General features: G+C 38.0%; 16 non-coding genes across 16 annotated transcripts; all 16 read left to right on the top strand.

Annotated features, from left to right (window-relative positions):
- Positions 1-705: 705 nt before the first annotated feature.
- On the top strand, positions 706-824 carry LOC141302513 (5S ribosomal RNA). Its single transcript, XR_012342500.1, has one exon. It is a non-coding gene; the product is annotated as a 5S ribosomal RNA (ribosomal RNA).
- An 84-nt stretch (positions 825-908) lies between these two features.
- On the top strand, positions 909-1,027 carry LOC141302512 (5S ribosomal RNA). The gene has a single exon (XR_012342499.1). It is a non-coding gene; the product is annotated as a 5S ribosomal RNA (ribosomal RNA).
- An 84-nt stretch (positions 1,028-1,111) lies between these two features.
- On the top strand, positions 1,112-1,230 carry LOC141302510 (5S ribosomal RNA). Its single transcript, XR_012342496.1, has one exon. It is a non-coding gene; the product is annotated as a 5S ribosomal RNA (ribosomal RNA).
- A 753-nt stretch (positions 1,231-1,983) lies between these two features.
- Positions 1,984-2,102, top strand: LOC141302509 (5S ribosomal RNA). Its single transcript, XR_012342495.1, has one exon. It is a non-coding gene; the product is annotated as a 5S ribosomal RNA (ribosomal RNA).
- Positions 2,103-2,855: 753 nt separating this feature from the next.
- LOC141302508 (5S ribosomal RNA) lies at positions 2,856-2,974 on the top strand. The gene has a single exon (XR_012342494.1). It is a non-coding gene; the product is annotated as a 5S ribosomal RNA (ribosomal RNA).
- Positions 2,975-3,058: 84 nt separating this feature from the next.
- LOC141302507 (5S ribosomal RNA) lies at positions 3,059-3,177 on the top strand. Its single transcript, XR_012342493.1, has one exon. It is a non-coding gene; the product is annotated as a 5S ribosomal RNA (ribosomal RNA).
- An 84-nt stretch (positions 3,178-3,261) lies between these two features.
- LOC141302505 (5S ribosomal RNA) lies at positions 3,262-3,380 on the top strand. The gene has a single exon (XR_012342492.1). It is a non-coding gene; the product is annotated as a 5S ribosomal RNA (ribosomal RNA).
- Positions 3,381-4,133: 753 nt separating this feature from the next.
- On the top strand, positions 4,134-4,252 carry LOC141302504 (5S ribosomal RNA). Its single transcript, XR_012342491.1, has one exon. It is a non-coding gene; the product is annotated as a 5S ribosomal RNA (ribosomal RNA).
- Positions 4,253-5,005: 753 nt separating this feature from the next.
- Positions 5,006-5,124, top strand: LOC141302503 (5S ribosomal RNA). The gene has a single exon (XR_012342490.1). It is a non-coding gene; the product is annotated as a 5S ribosomal RNA (ribosomal RNA).
- An 84-nt stretch (positions 5,125-5,208) lies between these two features.
- Positions 5,209-5,327, top strand: LOC141302502 (5S ribosomal RNA). The gene has a single exon (XR_012342489.1). It is a non-coding gene; the product is annotated as a 5S ribosomal RNA (ribosomal RNA).
- Positions 5,328-11,770: 6,443 nt separating this feature from the next.
- Positions 11,771-11,889, top strand: LOC141302501 (5S ribosomal RNA). The gene has a single exon (XR_012342488.1). It is a non-coding gene; the product is annotated as a 5S ribosomal RNA (ribosomal RNA).
- Positions 11,890-12,642: 753 nt separating this feature from the next.
- On the top strand, positions 12,643-12,761 carry LOC141302500 (5S ribosomal RNA). The gene has a single exon (XR_012342486.1). It is a non-coding gene; the product is annotated as a 5S ribosomal RNA (ribosomal RNA).
- Positions 12,762-12,845: 84 nt separating this feature from the next.
- On the top strand, positions 12,846-12,964 carry LOC141302498 (5S ribosomal RNA). Its single transcript, XR_012342484.1, has one exon. It is a non-coding gene; the product is annotated as a 5S ribosomal RNA (ribosomal RNA).
- A 6,444-nt stretch (positions 12,965-19,408) lies between these two features.
- Positions 19,409-19,527, top strand: LOC141302497 (5S ribosomal RNA). The gene has a single exon (XR_012342483.1). It is a non-coding gene; the product is annotated as a 5S ribosomal RNA (ribosomal RNA).
- A 753-nt stretch (positions 19,528-20,280) lies between these two features.
- On the top strand, positions 20,281-20,399 carry LOC141302496 (5S ribosomal RNA). The gene has a single exon (XR_012342482.1). It is a non-coding gene; the product is annotated as a 5S ribosomal RNA (ribosomal RNA).
- Positions 20,400-20,483: 84 nt separating this feature from the next.
- On the top strand, positions 20,484-20,602 carry LOC141302494 (5S ribosomal RNA). The gene has a single exon (XR_012342481.1). It is a non-coding gene; the product is annotated as a 5S ribosomal RNA (ribosomal RNA).
- The last annotated feature ends 6,343 nt before the right edge of the window (positions 20,603-26,945 follow it).

The following is a 26,945-nucleotide window of genomic DNA, read 5'->3' as shown; positions in this document are numbered from 1 at the left end:
GTGTTTTACCGCTCTATTTATTACAATCATTTAAATGTATTATAGAGTTTTAAGTGTTTTACATGTTTTTTAGGCCATTTTATTACTCTTAACATTTTAAGTGAGTGTGCGTCTTTAAAAAATGGATGGTTGGCCTGCCATGTGACTAGACACATGACAGGAAGCAGGAAGTACAACTGTATAAGAGAGCAGCATGACAAACAAAGGACAGTCACCAAACTGTTGGATTGAGGAGTTGCTAATTTTAGAGCTCACCTTTCCATTCACCACCTGCAAACTTTGGATTACACTTTCTGTGGATTGTATATACACCGGTGGACACTCACATTGGACTTATCAACACACTGGGATTCTTGGACTGTTTTTAGGGTATGGACAAATGAACTGTATTCTTTTAACAGCGTTTACCTCGTTTTATCGTGTTGTTTTAAAGTCTTTTATGTGAACCTTGTAAATAAACCAAATCTATTTAAACCAATCTTCTTTTATGTCTCATTCTTTTAACCACTAGTCATCTCTCACAGTTAAATCTGACCCCATTTTAGTCTTGTAACTCGGCTGATAAGGCCGATTGTTACACTTGGATGGGAGACCGCCTGGGATTACCAGGTGCTGTAAGCTTTTGCCTTTTCTTCACTATTTATATAATATGCTGGCTTTTACGGAGGCTGATCTTTAAATAGCCCACTTTTTGGAGCAGCCCTCGCTTACGGCCATACCGCGCTGAGAGCGCCCGATCTCGTCTGATCTCGGAAGCTAAGCAGCGTCGGGCCTGCTTAGTACTTGGATGGGAGACCGCCTGGGAATACCAGGTGCTGTAAGCTTTTGCCTTTTCTTCACTATTTATATAATATGCTGGCTTTTACGGAGGCTGATCTTTAAATAGCCCACTTTTTGGAGCAGCCCTCGCTTACGGCCATACCGCGCTGAGAGCGCCCGATCTCGTCTGATCTCGGAAGCTAAGCAGCGTCGGGCCTGCTTAGTACTTGGATGGGAGACCGCCTGGGAATACCAGGTGCTGTAAGCTTTTGCCTTTTCTTCACTATTTATATAATATGCTGGCTTTTACGGAGGCTGATCTTTAAATAGCCCACTTTTTGGAGCAGCCCTCGCTTACGGCCATACCGCGCTGAGAGCGCCCGATCTCGTCTGATCTCGGAAGCTAAGCAGCGTCGGGCCTGCTTAGTACTTGGATGGGAGACCGCCTGGGAATACCAGGTGCTGTAAGCTTTTGCCTTTTCTTCACTATTTATATAATATGCTGGCTTTTAGAAAGACGTGTTTTACCGCTCTATTTATTACAATCATTTAAATGTATTATAGAGTTTTAAGTGTTTTACATGTTTTTTAGGCCATTTTATTACTCTTAACATTTTAAGTGAGTGTGTGTCTTTAAAAAATGGATGGTTGGCCTGCCATGTGACTAGACACATGACAGGAAGCAGGAAGTACAACTGTATAAGAGAGCAGCATGACAAACAAAGGACAGTCACCAAACTGTTGGATTGAGGAGTTGCTAATTTTAGAGCTCACCTTTCCATTCACCACCTGCAAACTTTGGATTACACTTTCTGTGGATTGTATATACACCGGTGGACACTCACATTGGACTTATCAACACACTGGGATTCTTGGACTGTTTTTAGGGTATGGACAAATGAACTGTATTCTTTTAACAGCGTTTACCTCGTTTTATCGTGTTGTTTTAAAGTCTTTTATGTGAACCTTGTAAATAAACCAAATCTATTTAAACCAATCTTCTTTTATGTCTCATTCTTTTAACCACTAGTCATCTCTCACAGTTAAATCTGACCCCATTTTAGTCTTGTAACTCGGCTGATAAGGCCGATTGTTACACTTGGATGGGAGACCGCCTGGGATTACCAGGTGCTGTAAACTTTTGCCTTTTCTTCACTATTTATATAATATGCTGGCTTTTACGGAGGCTGATCTTTAAATAGCCCACTTTTTGGAGCAGCCTTCGCTTACGGCCATACCGCGCTGAGAGCGCCCGATCTCGTCTGATCTCGGAAGCTAAGCAGCGTCGGGCCTGCTTAGTACTTGGATGGGAGACCGCCTGGGAATACCAGGTGCTGTAAGCTTTTGCCTTTTCTTCACTATTTATATAATATGCTGGCTTTTAGAAAGACGTGTTTTACCGCTCTATTTATTACAATCATTTAAATGTATTATAGAGTTTTAAGTGTTTTACATGTTTTTTAGGCCATTTTATTACTCTTAACATTTTAAGTGAGTGTGCGTCTTTAAAAAATGGATGGTTGGCCTGCCATGTGACTAGACACATGACAGGAAGCAGGAAGTACAACTGTATAAGAGAGCAGCATGACAAACAAAGGACAGTCACCAAACTGTTGGATTGAGGAGTTGCTAATTTTAGAGCTCACCTTTCCATTCACCACCTGCAAACTTTGGATTACACTTTCTGTGGATTGTATATACACCGGTGGACACTCACATTGGACTTATCAACACACTGGGATTCTTGGACTGTTTTTAGGGTATGGACAAATGAACTGTATTCTTTTAACAGCGTTTACCTCGTTTTATCGTGTTGTTTTAAAGTCTTTTATGTGAACCTTGTAAATAAACCAAATCTATTTAAACCAATCTTCTTTTATGTCTCATTCTTTTAACCACTAGTCATCTCTCACAGTTAAATCTGACCCCATTTTAGTCTTGTAACTCGGCTGATAAGGCCGATTGTTACACTTGGATGGGAGACCGCCTGGGATTACCAGGTGCTGTAAGCTTTTGCCTTTTCTTCACTATTTATATAATATGCTGGCTTTTACGGAGGCTGATCTTTAAATAGCCCACTTTTTGGAGCAGCCCTCGCTTACGGCCATACCGCGCTGAGAGCGCCCGATCTCGTCTGATCTCGGAAGCTAAGCAGCGTCGGGCCTGCTTAGTACTTGGATGGGAGACCGCCTGGGAATACCAGGTGCTGTAAGCTTTTGCCTTTTCTTCACTATTTATATAATATGCTGGCTTTTACGGAGGCTGATCTTTAAATAGCCCACTTTTTGGAGCAGCCCTCGCTTACGGCCATACCGCGCTGAGAGCGCCCGATCTCGTCTGATCTCGGAAGCTAAGCAGCGTCGGGCCTGCTTAGTACTTGGATGGGAGACCGCCTGGGAATACCAGGTGCTGTAAGCTTTTGCCTTTTCTTCACTATTTATATAATATGCTGGCTTTTACGGAGGCTGATCTTTAAATAGCCCATTTTTTGGAGCAGCCCTCGCTTACGGCCATACCGCGCTGAGAGCGCCCGATCTCGTCTGATCTCGGAAGCTAAGCAGCGTCGGGCCTGCTTAGTACTTGGATGGGAGACCGCCTGGGAATACCAGGTGCTGTAAGCTTTTGCCTTTTCTTCACTATTTATATAATATGCTGGCTTTTAGAAAGACGTGTTTTACCGCTCTATTTATTACAATCATTTAAATGTATTATAGAGTTTTAAGTGTTTTACATGTTTTTTAGGCCATTTTATTACTCTTAACATTTTAAGTGAGTGTGTGTCTTTAAAAAATGGATGGTTGGCCTGCCATGTGACTAGACACATGACAGGAAGCAGGAAGTACAACTGTATAAGAGAGCAGCATGACAAACAAAGGACAGTCACCAAACTGTTGGATTGAGGAGTTGCTAATTTTAGAGCTCACCTTTCCATTCACCACCTGCAAACTTTGGATTACACTTTCTGTGGATTGTATATACACCGGTGGACACTCACATTGGACTTATCAACACACTGGGATTCTTGGACTGTTTTTAGGGTATGGACAAATGAACTGTATTCTTTTAACAGCGTTTACCTCGTTTTATCGTGTTGTTTTAAAGTCTTTTATGTGAACCTTGTAAATAAACCAAATCTATTTAAACCAATCTTCTTTTATGTCTCATTCTTTTAACCACTAGTCATCTCTCACAGTTAAATCTGACCCCATTTTAGTCTTGTAACTCGGCTGATAAGGCCGATTGTTACACTTGGATGGGAGACCGCCTGGGATTACCAGGTGCTGTAAGCTTTTGCCTTTTCTTCACTATTTATATAATATGCTGGCTTTTACGGAGGCTGATCTTTAAATAGCCCACTTTTTGGAGCAGCCCTCGCTTACGGCCATACCGCGCTGAGAGCGCCCGATCTCGTCTGATCTCGGAAGCTAAGCAGCGTCGGGCCTGCTTAGTACTTGGATGGGAGACCGCCTGGGAATACCAGGTGCTGTAAGCTTTTGCCTTTTCTTCACTATTTATATAATATTCTGGCTTTTAGAAAGACGTGTTTTACCGCTCTATTTATTACAATCATTTAAATGTATTATAGAGTTTTAAGTGTTTTACATGTTTTTTAGGCCATTTTATTACTCTTAACATTTTAAGTGAGTGTGCGTCTTTAAAAAATGGATGGTTGGCCTGCCATGTGACTAGACACATGACAGGAAGCAGGAAGTACAACTGTATAAGAGAGCAGCATGACAAACAAAGGACAGTCACCAAACTGTTGGATTGAGGAGTTGCTAATTTTAGAGCTCACCTTTCCATTCACCACCTGCAAACTTTGGATTACACTTTCTGTGGATTGTATATACACCGGTGGACACTCACATTGGACTTATCAACACACTGGGATTCTTGGACTGTTTTTAGGGTATGGACAAATGAACTGTATTCTTTTAACAGCGTTTACCTCGTTTTATCGTGTTGTTTTAAAGTCTTTTATGTGAACCTTGTAAATAAACCAAATCTATTTAAACCAATCTTCTTTTATGTCTCATTCTTTTAACCACTAGTCATCTCTCACAGTTAAATCTGACCCCATTTTAGTCTTGTAACTCGGCTGATAAGGCCGATTGTTACACTTGGATGGGAGACCGCCTGGGATTACCAGGTGCTGTAAGCTTTTGCCTTTTCTTCACTATTTATATAATATGCTGGCTTTTACGGAGGCTGATCTTTAAATAGCCCACTTTTTGGAGCAGCCCTCGCTTACGGCCATACCGCGCTGAGAGCGCCCGATCTCGTCTGATCTCGGAAGCTAAGCAGCGTCGGGCCTGCTTAGTACTTGGATGGGAGACCGCCTGGGAATACCAGGTGCTGTAAGCTTTTGCCTTTTCTTCACTATTTATATAATATGCTGGCTTTTACGGAGGCTGATCTTTAAATAGCCCACTTTTTGGAGCAGCCCTCGCTTACGGCCATACCGCGCTGAGAGCGCCCGATCTCGTCTGATCTCGGAAGCTAAGCAGCGTCGGGCCTGCTTAGTACTTGGATGGGAGACCGCCTGGGAATACCAGGTGCTGTAAGCTTTTGCCTTTTCTTCACTATTTATATAATATGCTGGCTTTTACGGAGGCTGATCTTTAAATAGCCCACTTTTTGGAGCAGCCCTCGCTTACGGCCATACCCCCACCTGAGGCGCTAGAGAGCAACAGGAAGTGGTTGGCAGCAGTTGGGAGAGGAAGGCTCTCCTCCATTTTGTGTTTAATTTTTGTTTGTTTTGTGAGTTGTAATACGTTAAGTTAGTTTTTTGTGTTTTTTGTCAACTTTTAAACCACCTAACAGCAGCATTCTTGCTGTCTGGAGGGTGGTTAGTTCCTTTTTTTTTTTTTTTTTTTTTTAATGGATGGATTAATTTCTATGAATATGGATTTGGCACGAGAGAAAAGGCAGCAAACAGAAAATGGACTGGATAAAAGACTACGAGAAAAGGATTACCCTAAAAAGGAGCAGAAACGGATTTACGCTAAAGAAGCAACCGTAGTGATTGATCTGACTGAAGTGCAGGATGGGAAAGCAGAAGACATTATTCAAGCACTGACAGACAAGATGGACGTGACGACTATACTTGCGGTAAGACCAAAAATGATGAGAGAATATGAAATAACATTGGAGAAAGAAGAAGATATTGAGAAACTAGCAGATGGATTGATGATAAAAGGAAAGACATGTGAAATTAAAAAGTTGAATAATAAAGAATTTGTTGTCTCTTTCATGCATCTGCCCGCTTACCTGGAGGACGACGTGGTTCTACAAAAGCTGGAGGGATGGGGGGTAACTCCCATCTCCCAGATCAAACGGAGATTTTATCCGGGCACCCGCATCGAGGATGGAACGAGATTTGTGAGAGTGCGATTCCCAAAAGAGGTGGCTTCTCTGCCCTATAGCACGAGAATGGAGACAGAAGAGGGGCCTCAGTATTTCAGGGTGATACACAGCCAGCAGGTGAGAACCTGTAGGCTGTGTATGAGCCCTGAACACCTGATGAAGGACTGCCCAGACTTCAAATGTTTCAAGTGCGAGGAGAGGGGCCACTTCGCACGGGACTGTAATGCAGTGAGGTGCCCGGACTGCAGGCTCGTACTAAATAAGTGCGAGTGCTGGTTCGGAGACCAGCAGGAGGATGACCAGGAGAGCGAGCAGATGCATGAGGGAGACAATGAAGAGGAGCCACGCGAGGACACGGGAGGAACACAAAGAGAGGGTATTGCAGGCACGGACATTGACGATGAAAGCGAAAGGACTGGAGTAATGCAGGACAATGACGAAACAGAGACACTGATGGAGACGACGGAGGATTTGCAAACAGAATTGGAAGAGTCAGAGGAGCAGGTCAACGAGGAAGGGAGAGTGGACAGAGACAGCGAAAACATTGATGATGGCGGCACCATGGGAATATCAAATAAAAGAAGAAGAAGAACTAAGGTAACACCAAATCTAGAGAAAGCCAAAAGGAAAGTTTTAAAACAAACATGTGAGGAGAAACAGGACAGTGGAGATACTGGAAAGGAAGGGGAGGCCATGAGCTGACAAAATGGGGACTTTATGGCTTTTAGTTTATTTTATGGTGTTGAAAATTGTGACTTTTAATGCTAGAGGACTAATGAATGGTTTTAAATTTGAAAAGATGAAGGAACTGTGTAAAAATGAGGATGTGATTTTATTGCAAGAGACAAACTGGAAAGAGAATCGTATGGAGGATTTTAAAAAAAGATGGGAAGGGGAATTACTCTTTAATAACGGAGAAGGAAAAATTGGAGGAGGAATGGCGATTTTAATAAGAAAAGACAGAGGTATCAAGACAAAGCATTTGTATAGTGATAAAAAAGGAAAATGTATGGTTGTAGAAATGGTGATGGAGGAAGAAAATTTTATTTTAGGGAACGTGCATGCTCCGAATGAAGAAAAAGAAAAGAAAATGTATTTTAATGTTTTAGCCGATGTAATTGAAAAATGGGGGAAGGTGGTGATTGCAGGGGATTTTAACACAGTTTTTAGCAAAATGGATATGGCAAACGGGATGGTTTTTAAAACGGATGGGGGCAGAAAAGAACTAAAGTCGTTGATGGAAGAGAAAAATATGATTGATGTGTGGAGGGAAAGAAACGAGAAAAAGAAGGAATTTTCAAGAAGACAGTTGGTGGGGAATTTTATGTGCCAAACCAGAATAGATTATTTCTTAAGTACTAGAAATCTGGAATGTTTTATTGACAGAATAGTTTATAAAGACACAACCTTAAGCGATCACAAAATGGTTTTAATGGTGATGGATTTTAAAAGAGAAACGAAGGGACCTGGAGTGTGGATCTTAAACACTGATGTTTTAAAAAATGAAAGTTTTAAAAAAGAGATTGAAAATATATTAGATGAGAGGAAAAAAGATCTGATGTATATGGAAGACAAAAGGCAATGGTGGGAAAACGTAAAGTATCAGATAAAGAAATATTCAATAAACTACTGTAATTTGTTACAAAAGGTTAAAAGAACTAAGGAGAAAGAAGTAAGGAGAACATTAAAAGAGGAGTTAAATAAAAATGAAGTAAATGTACAAAAAGTAATTCAATTTGAAAATACATTGGGAAAAATAGAAGAGGAGAAATGCAAAGGGGCGATGTTAAGAAGCAAAGCAAAATACATGGTGGAAGGAGAAAAATGTAACAGATTCTTTTTTAATCTTGAGAAAAGCAGGGGGAAAGCGGAAATAATTAAAGAACTTAAAAGTAAGGATGGGAAAGTGGTGTCAGATACAGAGAGGATTTTAAAAGAAGTGAAAACATATTATGAGGAATTGTTTAAGTCAGAGGGAGGAGATGAGGAAAAACGGAAGATTTTATTACAACAAATAGCAAGGAAAGTTGGTGAGGAGGATAAAAAGGATTGTGAAAGCGAAATAACAACAGAAGAAATTAAACAAGCCATAAATCAATTAAGAGTGAAGAAAAGCCCTGGAATAGATGGTATTGGAAGCGAGTTTTACAAAGTTTTTAAAGAAAAGGTAGTTGGGATTTTAAATGAAATTTATGAAGAAGTGTTCAAAAAAGAAAGAGTAAACCCAAAAATGGGGCTAGGATTAATGAAAATAATATACAAGAAAAAGGGAGACAAAAATGAACTGAAGAATTTTAGACCCATTACAATGTTAAACACTGATTTAAAAATTTTAGCAAAGGTCTTAGCGAATAGGTTAAAAAAAGTCATGCCAAATATAATAGAAACCAACCAAGCATATGGAGTAAAGGGGAGGGATATAGCAGACATTACAAGCAGCATAAGAGATATAGTGGGTTATATAAAAGAAAAAGAAAGGAGCGCATACATTATAAGTATGGACTTTGAAAAGGCGTTCGACAGAGTCGAACATGGGTTTTTATTTGCGATTTTAAAAGAATTTGGTTTTGGAGATAATTTTATAAAATGGATCTCAATTTTATACAGGGATATTTTAACAAAAGTAAAATGCAATGGATTTTTAACTCAACCTTTTAAAGTTTCAAGATCTATAAGACAAGGGTGTCCATTGTCAGCACAGTTGTACTCTTTGGTGGCAGAACCTTTAGGGCTTTTAATAAACAGAGAAAAAAGAATAAATGGAATAAAAATGGAAGAGGGAAAAGAGTTAACAAAAATATTTCAATACGCTGATGACACGACAGTTGTGGTTGAAAATATAGAAAGTGTTAAAAGAGTGATAGAGAAAACAACATTTTATTGTGAGGGTTCAGGTGCAAAAATAAATGAAGAAAAAACTGTATATATGAAGTTTGGAAGGGCCGAGATTTTAACGGGGCTTTTTAGGTTTAAGGAGGTTCAAGAAATGAAGATTTTAGGGGCAATATTAGCAAGGAATGAAAAGGAGGCAATTGACAATATGTGGGAAGAGACGGTAGGAGGGATGGAAAGAAGACTTATTTTTTGGAGAAACAGATCTTTAAGTTTGAAAGGGAAAATTTTAATTGTAAATATGTTAATGTTATCCAAAATGTGGTACAATTTACATGTCATGCCATTGCCAGATTGGGTTTTGAAGAGAATAAAGAAAAGTGTTTTAGAATTTCTATGGGACAAAAAGCCTCCAAGAATTGCATATCTTACATTGATAGGGAAACCAGAAGAGGGAGGAATGGGGTTGGTCGACGTAGAGCAAAAAATGAAAAGCATGAGGGTAAAAGTGGTAAGGAAATATTTGGATGACACGAACAATGCAGAGTGGAAGAAAATAATGAGCTTCTATTTAAACAAATGTGGGAATTTTAATTTAGGGGAAGACATTTTATGGATGAAGCTGAAGAATTGGATGATGGAGGGGATCCCACAGTTTTATAAAGAGGTTTTAAATGCTTGGAGGCTTTTTTTAACAGAGGTGGATTTTAATCCAGAGGGGAGGGAAAGGATTTTAAATCAACCTCTGTTTTTAAATGGAAAAGTAAAGATACAAGAGCATGACCTCTATTTTAAGAAATGGTTGCAAGTGGGGATTGTGAAGGTAAGGGATGTTTTATGGGAATATAAAGAGGGATTTTTACCACTTCAAGTGATTATAGATGCGATGGAGGAGGGGAAGGAGGATTTTAATGTAATGTTTTTAAAAAGACAATACGAAGAGGTAAAAAAAGCAATCCCTGGAGAATGGCTGGATGATCTTAACAAGAGGGAAGAAAAGGAGAACAAAATGAATGTGTTTTTAAAATGTAAAGACAAGTTGGTGAATTTTAATTTGGGTACTGTTAAAATGTTTTATGGTTTTTTTATGAAAAGAATTTTTAAAAAACCTGTTGCCAATCAATTCTGGATAAGGCATTTTAACGAAATTGAAGAAAAAGATATCTGGAAGCATATGGCATGGAAATGGTTGGATGTAGATCTAGAATGTTTTGATTATTTTATTAGACAAAATGTGATTTTTACGGAAATGAGATTGTGTGCTATGCAGAAAGAAACAAATGCTCAATGCAAAGTTTGTAAAACAGAAGATGAGGGAATTTTACATTTGTTTTTATTCTGTAAGGAGTTGATCCCATTTTTTAACGAATTTAAGAAACTAATCAAAGATTTAAGAGGTAACGAAGAGGATTTTAATTGGAGTAGAATGTTTATGTTGGGAATAGCAGAGAATAAACCAAACAAGAAACTCATTAATTTGTTTTTAATTGTGGCAAAAAAAGCTATATGGAAAAGAAGGAATATAGCGAAAAACAGAGATTTTGTTTTAAACCTTTGGTTTCTTTTTAAATGGATGGCAGAAGATCATGTCAAAATGCTGTACAGTTATTTTAAATCAGAAAATATTATGGGAGATTTTTATGAAATTTTTACAAAAGATGTCATATGTATTTTAAAAAATATGCACTTTTACATGCCAGGGGAAGATGAACTTTTGTTGGTTTAGCTTTTAGGCTTTTATTTGTTGTTATGATTGGGTTAAAAAGATGCTTGTGTCATGTAATATTTACGAATGTTTCCCCAGCAACAATGCTAAATACTCGGAAATTGGTGATAACGGTTTTGTTGTGTATTGGGTTCTTCTTCAGTAGTAATGAAAATGTATTATTGATTTGTGTATTCAATGTGTATTCAAATATATAATGATTTTTGTACAATAAAAAAAAAAAAAAAAAAAAAAAAGAGCGCCCGATCTCGTCTGATCTCGGAAGCTAAGCAGCGTCGGGCCTGCTTAGTACTTGGATGGGAGACCGCCTGGGAATACCAGGTGCTGTAAGCTTTTGCCTTTTCTTCACTATTTATATAATATGCTGGCTTTTAGAAAGACGTGTTTTACCGCTCTATTTATTACAATCATTTAAATGTATTATAGAGTTTTAAGTGTTTTACATGTTTTTTAGGCCATTTTATTACTCTTAACATTTTAAGTGAGTGTGTGTCTTTAAAAAATGGATGGTTGGCCTGCCATGTGACTAGACACATGACAGGAAGCAGGAAGTACAACTGTATAAGAGAGCAGCATGACAAACAAAGGACAGTCACCAAACTGTTGGATTGAGGAGTTGCTAATTTTAGAGCTCACCTTTCCATTCACCACCTGCAAACTTTGGATTACACTTTCTGTGGATTGTATATACACCGGTGGACACTCACATTGGACTTATCAACACACTGGGATTCTTGGACTGTTTTTAGGGTATGGACAAATGAACTGTATTCTTTTAACAGCGTTTACCTCGTTTTATCGTGTTGTTTTAAAGTCTTTTATGTGAACCTTGTAAATAAACCAAATCTATTTAAACCAATCTTCTTTTATGTCTCATTCTTTTAACCACTAGTCATCTCTCACAGTTAAATCTGACCCCATTTTAGTCTTGTAACTCGGCTGATAAGGCCGATTGTTACACTTGGATGGGAGACCGCCTGGGATTACCAGGTGCTGTAAGCTTTTGCCTTTTCTTCACTATTTATATAATATGCTGGCTTTTACGGAGGCTGATCTTTAAATAGCCCACTTTTTGGAGCAGCCCTCGCTTACGGCCATACCGCGCTGAGAGCGCCCGATCTCGTCTGATCTCGGAAGCTAAGCAGCGTCGGGCCTGCTTAGTACTTGGATGGGAGACCGCCTGGGAATACCAGGTGCTGTAAGCTTTTGCCTTTTCTTCACTATTTATATAATATTCTGGCTTTTAGAAAGACGTGTTTTACCGCTCTATTTATTACAATCATTTAAATGTATTATAGAGTTTTAAGTGTTTTACATGTTTTTTAGGCCATTTTATTACTCTTAACATTTTAAGTGAGTGTGCGTCTTTAAAAAATGGATGGTTGGCCTGCCATGTGACTAGACACATGACAGGAAGCAGGAAGTACAACTGTATAAGAGAGCAGCATGACAAACAAAGGACAGTCACCAAACTGTTGGATTGAGGAGTTGCTAATTTTAGAGCTCACCTTTCCATTCACCACCTGCAAACTTTGGATTACACTTTCTGTGGATTGTATATACACCGGTGGACACTCACATTGGACTTATCAACACACTGGGATTCTTGGACTGTTTTTAGGGTATGGACAAATGAACTGTATTCTTTTAACAGCGTTTACCTCGTTTTATCGTGTTGTTTTAAAGTCTTTTATGTGAACCTTGTAAATAAACCAAATCTATTTAAACCAATCTTCTTTTATGTCTCATTCTTTTAACCACTAGTCATCTCTCACAGTTAAATCTGACCCCATTTTAGTCTTGTAACTCGGCTGATAAGGCCGATTGTTACACTTGGATGGGAGACCGCCTGGGATTACCAGGTGCTGTAAGCTTTTGCCTTTTCTTCACTATTTATATAATATGCTGGCTTTTACGGAGGCTGATCTTTAAATAGCCCACTTTTTGGAGCAGCCCTCGCTTACGGCCATACCGCGCTGAGAGCGCCCGATCTCGTCTGATCTCGGAAGCTAAGCAGCGTCGGGCCTGCTTAGTACTTGGATGGGAGACCGCCTGGGAATACCAGGTGCTGTAAGCTTTTGCCTTTTCTTCACTATTTATATAATATGCTGGCTTTTACGGAGGCTGATCTTTAAATAGCCCACTTTTTGGAGCAGCCCTCGCTTACGGCCATACCGCGCTGAGAGCGCCCGATCTCGTCTGATCTCGGAAGCTAAGCAGCGTCGGGCCTGCTTAGTACTTGGATGGGAGACCGCCTGGGAATACCAGGTGCTGTAAGCTTTTGCCTTTTCTTCACTATTTATATAATATGCTGGCTTTTACGGAGGCTGATCTTTAAATAGCCCACTTTTTGGAGCAGCCCTCGCTTACGGCCATACCCCCACCTGAGGCGCTAGAGAGCAACAGGAAGTGGTTGGCAGCAGTTGGGAGAGGAAGGCTCTCCTCCATTTTGTGTTTAATTTTTGTTTGTTTTGTGAGTTGTAATACGTTAAGTTAGTTTTTTGTGTTTTTTGTCAACTTTTAAACCACCTAACAGCAGCATTCTTGCTGTCTGGAGGGTGGTTAGTTCCTTTTTTTTTTTTTTTTTTTTTTAATGGATGGATTAATTTCTATGAATATGGATTTGGCACGAGAGAAAAGGCAGCAAACAGAAAATGGACTGGATAAAAGACTACGAGAAAAGGATTACCCTAAAAAGGAGCAGAAACGGATTTACGCTAAAGAAGCAACCGTAGTGATTGATCTGACTGAAGTGCAGGATGGGAAAGCAGAAGACATTATTCAAGCACTGACAGACAAGATGGACGTGACGACTATACTTGCGGTAAGACCAAAAATGATGAGAGAATATGAAATAACATTGGAGAAAGAAGAAGATATTGAGAAACTAGCAGATGGATTGATGATAAAAGGAAAGACATGTGAAATTAAAAAGTTGAATAATAAAGAATTTGTTGTCTCTTTCATGCATCTGCCCGCTTACCTGGAGGACGACGTGGTTCTACAAAAGCTGGAGGGATGGGGGGTAACTCCCATCTCCCAGATCAAACGGAGATTTTATCCGGGCACCCGCATCGAGGATGGAACGAGATTTGTGAGAGTGCGATTCCCAAAAGAGGTGGCTTCTCTGCCCTATAGCACGAGAATGGAGACAGAAGAGGGGCCTCAGTATTTCAGGGTGATACACAGCCAGCAGGTGAGAACCTGTAGGCTGTGTATGAGCCCTGAACACCTGATGAAGGACTGCCCAGACTTCAAATGTTTCAAGTGCGAGGAGAGGGGCCACTTCGCACGGGACTGTAATGCAGTGAGGTGCCCGGACTGCAGGCTCGTACTAAATAAGTGCGAGTGCTGGTTCGGAGACCAGCAGGAGGATGACCAGGAGAGCGGGCAGATGCATGAGGGAGACAATGAAGAGGAGCCACGCGAGGACACGGGAGGAACACAAAGAGAGGGTATTGCAGGCACGGACATTGACGATGAAAGCGAAAGGACTGGAGTAATGCAGGACAATGACGAAACAGAGACACTGATGGAGACGACGGAGGATTTGCAAACAGAATTGGAAGAGTCAGAGGAGCAGGTCAACGAGGAAGGGAGAGTGGACAGAGACAGCGAAAACATTGATGATGGCGGCACCATGGGAATATCAAATAAAAGAAGAAGAAGAACTAAGGTAACACCAAATCTAGAGAAAGCCAAAAGGAAAGTTTTAAAACAAACATGTGAGGAGAAACAGGACAGTGGAGATACTGGAAAGGAAGGGGAGGCCATGAGCTGACAAAATGGGGACTTTATGGCTTTTAGTTTATTTTATGGTGTTGAAAATTGTGACTTTTAATGCTAGAGGACTAATGAATGGTTTTAAATTTGAAAAGATGAAGGAACTGTGTAAAAATGAGGATGTGATTTTATTGCAAGAGACAAACTGGAAAGAGAATCGTATGGAGGATTTTAAAAAAAGATGGGAAGGGGAATTACTCTTTAATAACGGAGAAGGAAAAATTGGAGGAGGAATGGCGATTTTAATAAGAAAAGACAGAGGTATCAAGACAAAGCATTTGTATAGTGATAAAAAAGGAAAATGTATGGTTGTAGAAATGGTGATGGAGGAAGAAAATTTTATTTTAGGGAACGTGCATGCTCCGAATGAAGAAAAAGAAAAGAAAATGTATTTTAATGTTTTAGCCGATGTAATTGAAAAATGGGGGAAGGTGGTGATTGCAGGGGATTTTAACACAGTTTTTAGCAAAATGGATATGGCAAACGGGATGGTTTTTAAAACGGATGGGGGCAGAAAAGAACTAAAGTCGTTGATGGAAGAGAAAAATATGATTGATGTGTGGAGGGAAAGAAACGAGAAAAAGAAGGAATTTTCAAGAAGACAGTTGGTGGGGAATTTTATGTGCCAAACCAGAATAGATTATTTCTTAAGTACTAGAAATCTGGAATGTTTTATTGACAGAATAGTTTATAAAGACACAACCTTAAGCGATCACAAAATGGTTTTAATGGTGATGGATTTTAAAAGAGAAACGAAGGGACCTGGAGTGTGGATCTTAAACACTGATGTTTTAAAAAATGAAAGTTTTAAAAAAGAGATTGAAAATATATTAGATGAGAGGAAAAAAGATCTGATGTATATGGAAGACAAAAGGCAATGGTGGGAAAACGTAAAGTATCAGATAAAGAAATATTCAATAAACTACTGTAATTTGTTACAAAAGGTTAAAAGAACTAAGGAGAAAGAAGTAAGGAGAACATTAAAAGAGGAGTTAAATAAAAATGAAGTAAATGTACAAAAAGTAATTCAATTTGAAAATACATTGGGAAAAATAGAAGAGGAGAAATGCAAAGGGGCGATGTTAAGAAGCAAAGCAAAATACATGGTGGAAGGAGAAAAATGTAACAGATTCTTTTTTAATCTTGAGAAAAGCAGGGGGAAAGCGGAAATAATTAAAGAACTTAAAAGTAAGGATGGGAAAGTGGTGTCAGATACAGAGAGGATTTTAAAAGAAGTGAAAACATATTATGAGGAATTGTTTAAGTCAGAGGGAGGAGATGAGGAAAAACGGAAGATTTTATTACAACAAATAGCAAGGAAAGTTGGTGAGGAGGATAAAAAGGATTGTGAAAGCGAAATAACAACAGAAGAAATTAAACAAGCCATAAATCAATTAAGAGTGAAGAAAAGCCCTGGAATAGATGGTATTGGAAGCGAGTTTTACAAAGTTTTTAAAGAAAAGGTAGTTGGGATTTTAAATGAAATTTATGAAGAAGTGTTCAAAAAAGAAAGAGTAAACCCAAAAATGGGGCTAGGATTAATGAAAATAATATACAAGAAAAAGGGAGACAAAAATGAACTGAAGAATTTTAGACCCATTACAATGTTAAACACTGATTTAAAAATTTTAGCAAAGGTCTTAGCGAATAGGTTAAAAAAAGTCATGCCAAATATAATAGAAACCAACCAAGCATATGGAGTAAAGGGGAGGGATATAGCAGACATTACAAGCAGCATAAGAGATATAGTGGGTTATATAAAAGAAAAAGAAAGGAGCGCATACATTATAAGTATGGACTTTGAAAAGGCGTTCGACAGAGTCGAACATGGGTTTTTATTTGCGATTTTAAAAGAATTTGGTTTTGGAGATAATTTTATAAAATGGATCTCAATTTTATACAGGGATATTTTAACAAAAGTAAAATGCAATGGATTTTTAACTCAACCTTTTAAAGTTTCAAGATCTATAAGACAAGGGTGTCCATTGTCAGCACAGTTGTACTCTTTGGTGGCAGAACCTTTAGGGCTTTTAATAAACAGAGAAAAAAGAATAAATGGAATAAAAATGGAAGAGGGAAAAGAGTTAACAAAAATATTTCAATACGCTGATGACACGACAGTTGTGGTTGAAAATATAGAAAGTGTTAAAAGAGTGATAGAGAAAACAACATTTTATTGTGAGGGTTCAGGTGCAAAAATAAATGAAGAAAAAACTGTATATATGAAGTTTGGAAGGGCCGAGATTTTAACGGGGCTTTTTAGGTTTAAGGAGGTTCAAGAAATGAAGATTTTAGGGGCAATATTAGCAAGGAATGAAAAGGAGGCAATTGACAATATGTGGGAAGAGACGGTAGGAGGGATGGAAAGAAGACTTATTTTTTGGAGAAACAGATCTTTAAGTTTGAAAGGGAAAATTTTAATTGTAAATATGTTAATGTTATCCAAAATGTGGTACAATTTACATGTCATGCCATTGCCAGATTGGGTTTTGAAGAGAATAAAGAAAAGTGTTTTAGAATTTCTATGGGACAAAAAGCCTCCAAGAATTGCATATCTTACATTGATAGGGAAACCAGAAGAGGGAGGAATGGGGTTGGTCGACGTAGAGCAAAAAATGAAAAGCATGAGGGTAAAAGTGGTAAGGAAATATTTGGATGACACGAACAATGCAGAGTGGAAGAAAATAATGAGCTTCTATTTAAACAAATGTGGGAATTTTAATTTAGGGGAAGACATTTTATGGATGAAGCTGAAGAATTGGATGATGGAGGGGATCCCACAGTTTTATAAAGAGGTTTTAAATGCTTGGAGGCTTTTTTTAACAGAGGTGGATTTTAATCCAGAGGGGAGGGAAAGGATTTTAAATCAACCTCTGTTTTTAAATGGAAAAGTAAAGATACAAGAGCATGACCTCTATTTTAAGAAATGGTTGCAAGTGGGGATTGTGAAGGTAAGGGATGTTTTATGGGAATATAAAGAGGGATTTTTACCACTTCAAGTGATTATAGATGCGATGGAGGAGGGGAAGGAGGATTTTAATGTAATGTTTTTAAAAAGACAATACGAAGAGGTAAAAAAAGCAATCCCTGGAGAATGGCTGGATGATCTTAACAAGAGGGAAGAAAAGGAGAACAAAATGAATGTGTTTTTAAAATGTAAAGACAAGTTGGTGAATTTTAATTTGGGTACTGTTAAAATGTTTTATGGTTTTTTTATGAAAAGAATTTTTAAAAAACCTGTTGCCAATCAATTCTGGATAAGGCATTTTAACGAAATTGAAGAAAAAGATATCTGGAAGCATATGGCATGGAAATGGTTGGATGTAGATCTAGAATGTTTTGATTATTTTATTAGACAAAATGTGATTTTTACGGAAATGAGATTGTGTGCTATGCAGAAAGAAACAAATGCTCAATGCAAAGTTTGTAAAACAGAAGATGAGGGAATTTTACATTTGTTTTTATTCTGTAAGGAGTTGATCCCATTTTTTAACGAATTTAAGAAACTAATCAAAGATTTAAGAGGTAACGAAGAGGATTTTAATTGGAGTAGAATGTTTATGTTGGGAATAGCAGAGAATAAACCAAACAAGAAACTCATTAATTTGTTTTTAATTGTGGCAAAAAAAGCTATATGGAAAAGAAGGAATATAGCGAAAAACAGAGATTTTGTTTTAAACCTTTGGTTTCTTTTTAAATGGATGGCAGAAGATCATGTCAAAATGCTGTACAGTTATTTTAAATCAGAAAATATTATGGGAGATTTTTATGAAATTTTTACAAAAGATGTCATATGTATTTTAAAAAATATGCACTTTTACATGCCAGGGGAAGATGAACTTTTGTTGGTTTAGCTTTTAGGCTTTTATTTGTTGTTATGATTGGGTTAAAAAGATGCTTGTGTCATGTAATATTTACGAATGTTTCCCCAGCAACAATGCTAAATACTCGGAAATTGGTGATAACGGTTTTGTTGTGTATTGGGTTCTTCTTCAGTAGTAATGAAAATGTATTATTGATTTGTGTATTCAATGTGTATTCAAATATATAATGATTTTTGTACAATAAAAAAAAAAAAAAAAAAAAAAAAAGAGCGCCCGATCTCGTCTGATCTCGGAAGCTAAGCAGCGTCGGGCCTGCTTAGTACTTGGATGGGAGACCGCCTGGGAATACCAGGTGCTGTAAGCTTTTGCCTTTTCTTCACTATTTATATAATATGCTGGCTTTTAGAAAGACGTGTTTTACCGCTCTATTTATTACAATCATTTAAATGTATTATAGAGTTTTAAGTGTTTTACATGTTTTTTAGGCCATTTTATTACTCTTAACATTTTAAGTGAGTGTGTGTCTTTAAAAAATGGATGGTTGGCCTGCCATGTGACTAGACACATGACAGGAAGCAGGAAGTACAACTGTATAAGAGAGCAGCATGACAAACAAAGGACAGTCACCAAACTGTTGGATTGAGGAGTTGCTAATTTTAGAGCTCACCTTTCCATTCACCACCTGCAAACTTTGGATTACACTTTCTGTGGATTGTATATACACCGGTGGACACTCACATTGGACTTATCAACACACTGGGATTCTTGGACTGTTTTTAGGGTATGGACAAATGAACTGTATTCTTTTAACAGCGTTTACCTCGTTTTATCGTGTTGTTTTAAAGTCTTTTATGTGAACCTTGTAAATAAACCAAATCTATTTAAACCAATCTTCTTTTATGTCTCATTCTTTTAACCACTAGTCATCTCTCACAGTTAAATCTGACCCCATTTTAGTCTTGTAACTCGGCTGATAAGGCCGATTGTTACACTTGGATGGGAGACCGCCTGGGATTACCAGGTGCTGTAAGCTTTTGCCTTTTCTTCACTATTTATATAATATGCTGGCTTTTACGGAGGCTGATCTTTAAATAGCCCACTTTTTGGAGCAGCCCTCGCTTACGGCCATACCGCGCTGAGAGCGCCCGATCTCGTCTGATCTCGGAAGCTAAGCAGCGTCGGGCCTGCTTAGTACTTGGATGGGAGACCGCCTGGGAATACCAGGTGCTGTAAGCTTTTGCCTTTTCTTCACTATTTATATAATATTCTGGCTTTTAGAAAGACGTGTTTTACCGCTCTATTTATTACAATCATTTAAATGTATTATAGAGTTTTAAGTGTTTTACATGTTTTTTAGGCCATTTTATTACTCTTAACATTTTAAGTGAGTGTGCGTCTTTAAAAAATGGATGGTTGGCCTGCCATGTGACTAGACACATGACAGGAAGCAGGAAGTACAACTGTATAAGAGAGCAGCATGACAAACAAAGGACAGTCACCAAACTGTTGGATTGAGGAGTTGCTAATTTTAGAGCTCACCTTTCCATTCACCACCTGCAAACTTTGGATTACACTTTCTGTGGATTGTATATACACCGGTGGACACTCACATTGGACTTATCAACACACTGGGATTCTTGGACTGTTTTTAGGGTATGGACAAATGAACTGTATTCTTTTAACAGCGTTTACCTCGTTTTATCGTGTTGTTTTAAAGTCTTTTATGTGAACCTTGTAAATAAACCAAATCTATTTAAACCAATCTTCTTTTATGTCTCATTCTTTTAACCACTAGTCATCTCTCACAGTTAAATCTGACCCCATTTTAGTCTTGTAACTCGGCTGATAAGGCCGATTGTTACACTTGGATGGGAGACCGCCTGGGATTACCAGGTGCTGTAAGCTTTTGCCTTTTCTTCACTATTTATATAATATGCTGGCTTTTACGGAGGCTGATCTTTAAATAGCCCACTTTTTGGAGCAGCCCTCGCTTACGGCCATACCGCGCTGAGAGCGCCCGATCTCGTCTGATCTCGGAAGCTAAGCAGCGTCGGGCCTGCTTAGTACTTGGATGGGAGACCGCCTGGGAATACCAGGTGCTGTAAGCTTTTGCCTTTTCTTCACTATTTATATAATATGCTGGCTTTTACGGAGGCTGATCTTTAAATAGCCCACTTTTTGGAGCAGCCCTCGCTTACGGCCATACCGCGCTGAGAGCGCCCGATCTCGTCTGATCTCGGAAGCTAAGCAGCGTCGGGCCTGCTTAGTACTTGGATGGGAGACCGCCTGGGAATACCAGGTGCTGTAAGCTTTTGCCTTTTCTTCACTATTTATATAATATGCTGGCTTTTACGGAGGCTGATCTTTAAATAGCCCACTTTTTGGAGCAGCCCTCGCTTACGGCCATACCCCCACCTGAGGCGCTAGAGAGCAACAGGAAGTGGTTGGCAGCAGTTGGGAGAGGAAGGCTCTCCTCCATTTTGTGTTTAATTTTTGTTTGTTTTGTGAGTTGTAATACGTTAAGTTAGTTTTTTGTGTTTTTTGTCAACTTTTAAACCACCTAACAGCAGCATTCTTGCTGTCTGGAGGGTGGTTAGTTCCTTTTTTTTTTTTTTTTTTTTTTTAATGGATGGATTAATTTCTATGAATATGGATTTGGCACGAGAGAAAAGGCAGCAAACAGAAAATGGACTGGATAAAAGACTACGAGAAAAGGATTACCCTAAAAAGGAGCAGAAACGGATTTACGCTAAAGAAGCAACCGTAGTGATTGATCTGACTGAAGTGCAGGATGGGAAAGCAGAAGACATTATTCAAGCACTGACAGACAAGATGGACGTGACGACTATACTTGCGGTAAGACCAAAAATGATGAGAGAATATGAAATAACATTGGAGAAAGAAGAAGATATTGAGAAACTAGCAGATGGATTGATGATAAAAGGAAAGACATGTGAAATTAAAAAGTTGAATAATAAAGAATTTGTTGTCTCTTTCATGCATCTGCCCGCTTACCTGGAGGACGACGTGGTTCTACAAAAGCTGGAGGGATGGGGGGTAACTCCCATCTCCCAGATCAAACGGAGATTTTATCCGGGCACCCGCATCGAGGATGGAACGAGATTTGTGAGAGTGCGATTCCCAAAAGAGGTGGCTTCTCTGCCCTATAGCACGAGAATGGAGACAGAAGAGGGGCCTCAGTATTTCAGGGTGATACATAGCCAGCAGGTGAGAACCTGTAGGCTGTGTATGAGCCCTGAACACCTGATGAAGGACTGCCCAGACTTCAAATGTTTCAAGTGCGAGGAGAGGGGCCACTTCGCACGGGACTGTAATGCAGTGAGGTGCCCGGACTGCAGGCTCGTACTAAATAAGTGCGAGTGCTGGTTCGGAGACCAGCAGGAGGATGACCAGGAGAGCGGGCAGATGCATGAGGGAGACAATGAAGAGGAGCCACGCGAGGACACGGGAGGAACACAAAGAGAGGGTATTGCAGGCACGGACATTGACGATGAAAGCGAAAGGACTGGAGTAATGCAGGACAATGACGAAACAGAGACACTGATGGAGACGACGGAGGATTTGCAAACAGAATTGGAAGAGTCAGAGGAGCAGGTCAACGAGGAAGGGAGAGTGGACAGAGACAGCGAAAACATTGATGATGGCGGCACCATGGGAATATCAAATAAAAGAAGAAGAAGAACTAAGGTAACACCAAATCTAGAGAAAGCCAAAAGGAAAGTTTTAAAACAAACATGTGAGGAGAAACAGGACAGTGGAGATACTGGAAAGGAAGGGGAGGCCATGAGCTGACAAAATGGGGACTTTATGGCTTTTAGTTTATTTTATGGTGTTGAAAATTGTGACTTTTAATGCTAGAGGACTAATGAATGGTTTTAAATTTGAAAAGATGAAGGAACTGTGTAAAAATGAGGATGTGATTTTATTGCAAGAGACAAACTGGAAAGAGAATCGTATGGAGGATTTTAAAAAAAGATGGGAAGGGGAATTACTCTTTAATAACGGAGAAGGAAAAATTGGAGGAGGAATGGCGATTTTAATAAGAAAAGACAGAGGTATCAAGACAAAGCATTTGTATAGTGATAAAAAAGGAAAATGTATGGTTGTAGAAATGGTGATGGAGGAAGAAAATTTTATTTTAGGGAACGTGCATGCTCCGAATGAAGAAAAAGAAAAGAAAATGTATTTTAATGTTTTAGCCGATGTAATTGAAAAATGGGGGAAGGTGGTGATTGCAGGGGATTTTAACACAGTTTTTAGCAAAATGGATATGGCAAACGGGATGGTTTTTAAAACGGATGGGGGCAGAAAAGAACTAAAGTCGTTGATGGAAGAGAAAAATATGATTGATGTGTGGAGGGAAAGAAACGAGAAAAAGAAGGAATTTTCAAGAAGACAGTTGGTGGGGAATTTTATGTGCCAAACCAGAATAGATTATTTCTTAAGTACTAGAAATCTGGAATGTTTTATTGACAGAATAGTTTATAAAGACACAACCTTAAGCGATCACAAAATGGTTTTAATGGTGATGGATTTTAAAAGAGAAACGAAGGGACCTGGAGTGTGGATCTTAAACACTGATGTTTTAAAAAATGAAAGTTTTAAAAAAGAGATTGAAAATATATTAGATGAGAGGAAAAAAGATCTGATGTATATGGAAGACAAAAGGCAATGGTGGGAAAACGTAAAGTATCAGATAAAGAAATATTCAATAAACTACTGTAATTTGTTACAAAAGGTTAAAAGAACTAAGGAGAAAGAAGTAAGGAGAACATTAAAAGAGGAGTTAAATAAAAATGAAGTAAATGTACAAAAAGTAATTCAATTTGAAAATACATTGGGAAAAATAGAAGAGGAGAAATGCAAAGGGGCGATGTTAAGAAGCAAAGCAAAATACATGGTGGAAGGAGAAAAATGTAACAGATTCTTTTTTAATCTTGAGAAAAGCAGGGGGAAAGCGGAAATAATTAAAGAACTTAAAAGTAAGGATGGGAAAGTGGTGTCAGATACAGAGAGGATTTTAAAAGAAGTGAAAACATATTATGAGGAATTGTTTAAGTCAGAGGGAGGAGATGAGGAAAAACGGAAGATTTTATTACAACAAATAGCAAGGAAAGTTGGTGAGGAGGATAAAAAGGATTGTGAAAGCGAAATAACAACAGAAGAAATTAAACAAGCCATAAATCAATTAAGAGTGAAGAAAAGCCCTGGAATAGATGGTATTGGAAGCGAGTTTTACAAAGTTTTTAAAGAAAAGGTAGTTGGGATTTTAAATGAAATTTATGAAGAAGTGTTCAAAAAAGAAAGAGTAAACCCAAAAATGGGGCTAGGATTAATGAAAATAATATACAAGAAAAAGGGAGACAAAAATGAACTGAAGAATTTTAGACCCATTACAATGTTAAACACTGATTTAAAAATTTTAGCAAAGGTCTTAGCGAATAGGTTAAAAAAAGTCATGCCAAATATAATAGAAACCAACCAAGCATATGGAGTAAAGGGGAGGGATATAGCAGACATTACAAGCAGCATAAGAGATATAGTGGGTTATATAAAAGAAAAAGAAAGGAGCGCATACATTATAAGTATGGACTTTGAAAAGGCGTTCGACAGAGTCGAACATGGGTTTTTATTTGCGATTTTAAAAGAATTTGGTTTTGGAGATAATTTTATAAAATGGATCTCAATTTTATACAGGGATATTTTAACAAAAGTAAAATGCAATGGATTTTTAACTCAACCTTTTAAAGTTTCAAGATCTATAAGACAAGGGTGTCCATTGTCAGCACAGTTGTACTCTTTGGTGGCAGAACCTTTAGGGCTTTTAATAAACAGAGAAAAAAGAATAAATGGAATAAAAATGGAAGAGGGAAAAGAGTTAACAAAAATATTTCAATACGCTGATGACACGACAGTTGTGGTTGAAAATATAGAAAGTGTTAAAAGAGTGATAGAGAAAACAACATTTTATTGTGAGGGTTCAGGTGCAAAAATAAATGAAGAAAAAACTGTATATATGAAGTTTGGAAGGGCCGAGATTTTAACGGGGCTTTTTAGGTTTAAGGAGGTTCAAGAAATGAAGATTTTAGGGGCAATATTAGCAAGGAATGAAAAGGAGGCAATTGACAATATGTGGGAAGAGACGGTAGGAGGGATGGAAAGAAGACTTATTTTTTGGAGAAACAGATCTTTAAGTTTGAAAGGGAAAATTTTAATTGTAAATATGTTAATGTTATCCAAAATGTGGTACAATTTACATGTCATGCCATTGCCAGATTGGGTTTTGAAGAGAATAAAGAAAAGTGTTTTAGAATTTCTATGGGACAAAAAGCCTCCAAGAATTGCATATCTTACATTGATAGGGAAACCAGAAGAGGGAGGAATGGGGTTGGTCGACGTAGAGCAAAAAATGAAAAGCATGAGGGTAAAAGTGGTAAGGAAATATTTGGATGACACGAACAATGCAGAGTGGAAGAAAATAATGAGCTTCTATTTAAACAAATGTGGGAATTTTAATTTAGGGGAAGACATTTTATGGATGAAGCTGAAGAATTGGATGATGGAGGGGATCCCACAGTTTTATAAAGAGGTTTTAAATGCTTGGAGGCTTTTTTTAACAGAGGTGGATTTTAATCCAGAGGGGAGGGAAAGGATTTTAAATCAACCTCTGTTTTTAAATGGAAAAGTAAAGATACAAGAGCATGACCTCTATTTTAAGAAATGGTTGCAAGTGGGGATTGTGAAGGTAAGGGATGTTTTATGGGAATATAAAGAGGGATTTTTACCACTTCAAGTGATTATAGATGCGATGGAGGAGGGGAAGGAGGATTTTAATGTAATGTTTTTAAAAAGACAATACGAAGAGGTAAAAAAAGCAATCCCTGGAGAATGGCTGGATGATCTTAACAAGAGGGAAGAAAAGGAGAACAAAATGAATGTGTTTTTAAAATGTAAAGACAAGTTGGTGAATTTTAATTTGGGTACTGTTAAAATGTTTTATGGTTTTTTTATGAAAAGAATTTTTAAAAAACCTGTTGCCAATCAATTCTGGATAAGGCATTTTAACGAAATTGAAGAAAAAGATATCTGGAAGCATATGGCATGGAAATGGTTGGATGTAGATCTAGAATGTTTTGATTATTTTATTAGACAAAATGTGATTTTTACGGAAATGAGATTGTGTGCTATGCAGAAAGAAACAAATGCTCAATGCAAAGTTTGTAAAACAGAAGATGAGGGAATTTTACATTTGTTTTTATTCTGTAAGGAGTTGATCCCATTTTTTAACGAATTTAAGAAACTAATCAAAGATTTAAGAGGTAACGAAGAGGATTTTAATTGGAGTAGAATGTTTATGTTGGGAATAGCAGAGAATAAACCAAACAAGAAACTCATTAATTTGTTTTTAATTGTGGCAAAAAAAGCTATATGGAAAAGAAGGAATATAGCGAAAAACAGAGATTTTGTTTTAAACCTTTGGTTTCTTTTTAAATGGATGGCAGAAGATCATGTCAAAATGCTGTACAGTTATTTTAAATCAGAAAATATTATGGGAGATTTTTATGAAATTTTTACAAAAGATGTCATATGTATTTTAAAAAATATGCACTTTTACATGCCAGGGGAAGATGAACTTTTGTTGGTTTAGCTTTTAGGCTTTTATTTGTTGTTATGATTGGGTTAAAAAGATGCTTGTGTCATGTAATATTTACGAATGTTTCCCCAGCAACAATGCTAAATACTCGGAAATTGGTGATAACGGTTTTGTTGTGTATTGGGTTCTTCTTCAGTAGTAATGAAAATGTATTATTGATTTGTGTATTCAATGTGTATTCAAATATATAATGATTTTTGTACAATAAAAAAAAAAAAAAAAAAAAAAAAGAGCGCCCGATCTCGTCTGATCTCGGAAGCTAAGCAGCGTCGGGCCTGCTTAGTACTTGGATGGGAGACCGCCTGGGAATACCAGGTGCTGTAAGCTTTTGCCTTTTCTTCACTATTTATATAATATGCTGGCTTTTAGAAAGACGTGTTTTACCGCTCTATTTATTACAATCATTTAAATGTATTATAGAGTTTTAAGTGTTTTACATGTTTTTTAGGCCATTTTATTACTCTTAACATTTTAAGTGAGTGTGTGTCTTTAAAAAATGGATGGTTGGCCTGCCATGTGACTAGACACATGACAGGAAGCAGGAAGTACAACTGTATAAGAGAGCAGCATGACAAACAAAGGACAGTCACCAAACTGTTGGATTGAGGAGTTGCTAATTTTAGAGCTCACCTTTCCATTCACCACCTGCAAACTTTGGATTACACTTTCTGTGGATTGTATATACACCGGTGGACACTCACATTGGACTTATCAACACACTGGGATTCTTGGACTGTTTTTAGGGTATGGACAAATGAACTGTATTCTTTTAACAGTGTTTACCTCGTTTTATCGTGTTGTTTTAAAGTCTTTTATGTGAACCTTGTAAATAAACCAAATCTATTTAAACCAATCTTCTTTTATGTCTCATTCTTTTAACCACTAGTCATCTCTCACAGTTAAATCTGACCCCATTTTAGTCTTGTAACTCGGCTGATAAGGCCGATTGTTACACTTGGATGGGAGACCGCCTGGGATT

This window comes from Garra rufa, unplaced genomic scaffold, assembly GCF_049309525.1.
Source record: "Garra rufa unplaced genomic scaffold, GarRuf1.0 hap1_unplaced_001, whole genome shotgun sequence".
Classification (NCBI taxonomy): Eukaryota; Metazoa; Chordata; class Actinopteri; order Cypriniformes; family Cyprinidae; genus Garra; species Garra rufa.
The sequence above is the reverse complement of the archived record's forward strand: the minus strand, read 5'-3'. Positions and strand labels throughout refer to the sequence as shown.